General features: G+C 46.5%; 1 pseudogene; it reads left to right on the top strand.

The window, feature by feature from the left end:
• The first annotated feature begins 859 nt into the window (after positions 1–859).
• Positions 860–2,822, top strand: LOC119300601 (annotated as a pseudogene).
• Positions 2,823–3,945: the final 1,123 nt, after the last annotated feature.

Below are 3,945 nucleotides of genomic sequence, written 5' to 3'. Positions count from 1 at the left end.
GGTCGGCCGACCCCCCTATGACAGCCCTGGCCCACCTGCTATCTCCGGTGGGTGTCCCTACGTGTCATAGAGTGTGTCTCAAGTGTTGGTTCACATTGGTTCCTTCATTGTGGGCCCATGGATCCATGTGACTTCATCTTTTACCGTTGAGAGGAAATACACTTGTGATCCAAGGGTGGAACTTGCTTGGGACTGTGTTGGGAGGATCCTGGTTGTCTGGCAGTGGCTGAGATGGTCCCACAAGGGGGTCGGTCGACCCCCCTTTGGTGGAACCAAAGGTCCATCTTCTGTAGGTGGCTTCTAGATGCAATTCTAAGCACAATGGTGGTGCTGGGCCCACCAAGGTGGGGTCGGCTGACCCCAACATTGTGCCCATCTTTTGCACATTGTCTCCAGAAGCTATGATATTGATGATTGTGAAGTTGGTTTGTCATTTGGCCAAACTTGGTTGGTTGCCCAACCTTCGTATGGAGCTTCCGGACACTGAAAAGTACCTGTTCTGAGTGCATGCAACCAAATAATGACAAGTACATGTGGAACCAAGTTATTTGTACCTAAGTCACTATGTGTTTGGTGGTTTCCTTCCAGAAAGAATGTCTTGTTGATGGTTTTGATGGGATAAAAACATGGTATAACTACCGTCAACAGAGCCACAGGTGGAACCCATACTTGAAGGTAAACCCATATGCTTCTGCATGTTGTGATCAATTTTCACAAATAATACTGCTGGTAGTCATTGTAGTTCACCCTTTTTTAGGACTGTGTTGGTGCCATAGATGGTACCCATGTGTTGGCAAGAGTGCCTAGACGCATGCAACAACCATTTAGAGGAAGGAGGAAGGACCCAACCCAAAATGCCATGGCAGTTGTGGACTTTGATCTCAAGTTTACATATGTTCTAGCTGGGTGGGAAGGGTCGGCTAATGATGCCCTAGTGCTTGCAGATGCCATTGAGATAAATGATGGCTTTGTTGTGCCTGAAGGTAACCTGCCTACATGCCCTCATCACTTGTACCCTGACCCATTCCATAGTAGTGAGCTTAGGTGTTTGTTTGGTTTGTTGTAGGTAAATTATACCTAGTAGATGCAGGATATGGCTACAGAACTGGCTTCCTGCCTCCCTACAGGGGGTCAGGTACCATTTATCTGAGTATGGCCCCAAAAATCAGCCCACAAATGCTAGGGAGTTGTTCAACCTGAGGCACTCCTCCCTTAGGGTCACAGTTGAGAGGGGATTTGGGGCACTCAAGAACAGGTGGAGAATGTTAGACAACAAGCCTTTTCATCCATACAAAACTCAAGTCAAGCTTGTCTTGGCATGTTGCATCCTCCACAACTGGATCCTAGACTTTGGGCAGGATAGTTTTGTCCCTGATGAAAATTGGGTGCCACCAATTCAGCACAACCACACTGCTGCTGATGACCTTCTGTCCCAAGAGACCCAAGCCATGGTTGAGAAGAGGGATGCTATCTGCAATGCTTTGTGGGCTAGAAGGGGAACCCATAGGACCTGATTTGTTGTCCTCTTATGCATGTTAATTCTTGTTAATGTCTTATTTGGTAGCCCTGGTATGAAACACTTTGATTTGTGGTGATGATGTAATAATTTGTGGACAAAGCTGAGACCAAACAATGTTTATTCAACCAGTTGTAATTTTATTTGGTTATTGGTTCTTATTGCTGCTCTGATTCATCATGTTGTACTATAATTGTTGTATTTCTGTTTATATCAACTGTTAGGATGTCTTATGGTTCTGTTGAGGGGGCTGGTGGCCTGGACGGCTTTATCTAGGTTGTGTTTGATGAGGCTCAGGTCCAGCAGCAGACAAATGCCCTCCTTGCTGCTCAGAAGGCCACAGCTGCTGCTGCTGAAGCCCAGCCAGCACCACCAGCAGCTCCAGGACCCATGAGGTGGAACAACAACTCATCTGGGTTTGTGCTGAGGAGGATGGCATAGCTTGTGAGTGATGGTAGTAGGCCTGACAAGGTGTTTAAGGACAAGGATGTCAACTTGGTTGCCAAGTACCTCAAAGAGCTCACTGGTGAGGTGGTCAGCCCCACTCAGCTGGTGTACAATCACCTGAGGAAGTAGAGGCAAAGGTGGGGTAAAGTGAGCAAGCTGAAAGACTCGAGTGGGGCTCTTTGGGACAATGACCTGCATGCAATCATGCTAGATGTTGAGCACTACCAGAACCACATCAAGGTAGTGCCCTAGCTGTTAACCTTAATGCTAAAACTATTGGGGTCGGGTTTTTTGGTAGTGACCTATATGTTGACTCTTGTGAGGACCATCCTAAGGATGCTAAGTACCTTAACTGTCATATTAGGTTTTATGTTGAGATGGAGGCCATCTTTGGCCATGCTATGGCCACAGGGAAGCATGCCTTAGGTTCTGGTGAGGCTCTAGGGCAGAACCAAGCTGACAGTGTTGCTGCCAAGGTTGAGGGGGGTAGCTTCAAGTATACTACTAATGCCACTGATGTCCCAAGCAGTAGTAAGGCCACTGAGAAGATGACAGACACTAGTGTGGGCACCAAGTGGAAGAGGGGCACTTTCACTGAGGATGAGAAGCTCCTTCTCATGACCATGCTGATGCAGTTAACAATGTGGCCAATGCACTTAGAGAGACAGGCCCAACCCATGTTGATGCTAGCCTCTACCTTGTTGTGATGGAGAGCCCTGGGTTTAGTGAGGAGGCCCTCATAGTAGCCTACACTTACCTGCTGGACAACAAAGCCTAGGGCAGGGGCTTTGTTGGCATGAGTGACAGCCATAAGGTAATTTGGCTTAGGACCTTCCTAGCCAAGAACTACTTTGTGTAGTTCTTGGCCATTGTTGGGTTGCTCGGGATGAGAGGGGGTTGACTGTAGAGATGTATAGTTCCTCCACCTCCCTCCTCCACTCTCTCTTCTTTTGACTACAGTTGACACACTACACTGTAGACTTTGTGCAGGTAGATTGGCTAACTTGATGTTGTCTTGGAGTTTTATTTTGCTGAGAGGGTGGCTAACTAGTTGGATTTGGTTGTTGGATAGACAACATTTAAGCCCTAGTCTGTTGGGCTGGAACTTGGTATTGTAAGACTTATTTTTGTAGCCTCTGTTGGCTACATTTCTACTATATTGCAATCATGTTTCCTTTGCTGTCAATTTTCTTTTCTCTGATTATTGTCTTTGTCTTGGTGGATCATGAGGGGATGGAATTGGCCTGTGATGCAAAATTACATATGAGGTGGCTGTTGTTATTCTTTGCTATGTGTTTCTTTCATGCCTGCCATCAAACTCTTGTGAGTCATCACTCAGCTGCAACACCAAGTTGTTGCTTGAGATGATGGCACTGAATGATGTCCACAGGAGTTCCATGACAGCCATGAGTTCTTATGTACCAAACACAGCCCCGTTTGGGCGGTTGGTGGCAGTTGGGTTGCCGGCCGGGCTCCCAGGTGGCGTCCAAACAGAGCCACGGCATGGCCTACCTCTCTTGGGCCAGCCAACCAAACATGAGAGGGTGGCCCTCTTTTGCCTGGCTTTGGCTGGCCATGGCCTGGGTGCTAGGCCGGGCTCCCTTCGGCCACCCATCTAAACACGCTGAAACAGACCCTGCGTAGCTAACAGTCACAATTTTGTTTTATGCAATTCGGACTTTCTGATTGGCATTGACGGTTGAGACGGAGTAGCACGAAATAAGATCAATTGACTCGAATCAAGCACGTTCTTGTTGTTGCTTATAACCCAAAGATTTGTCGTAGTAGAGATGCCGCATTATGCTAAGCAAATCGTGCTTTATTTGGCATATTTCATGACTTTATAGACAATTACTCGATTGACGTCATTCATTATGTCATAAAAAATATTCATTATTATTTTTCAACACAAATCTAATGACATCAATTTTATGCTCTTGAAAATTGTCTCAATAAAAAAATTGCCGAGCACTTGTTCCAAT

The sequence above is a fragment of the Triticum dicoccoides genome, chromosome 5A (genome assembly GCF_002162155.2).
Source record: "Triticum dicoccoides isolate Atlit2015 ecotype Zavitan chromosome 5A, WEW_v2.0, whole genome shotgun sequence".
Taxonomy (NCBI): Eukaryota; Viridiplantae; Streptophyta; class Magnoliopsida; order Poales; family Poaceae; genus Triticum; species Triticum dicoccoides.
The sequence above is the reverse complement of the archived record's forward strand: the minus strand, read 5'-3'. Positions and strand labels throughout refer to the sequence as shown.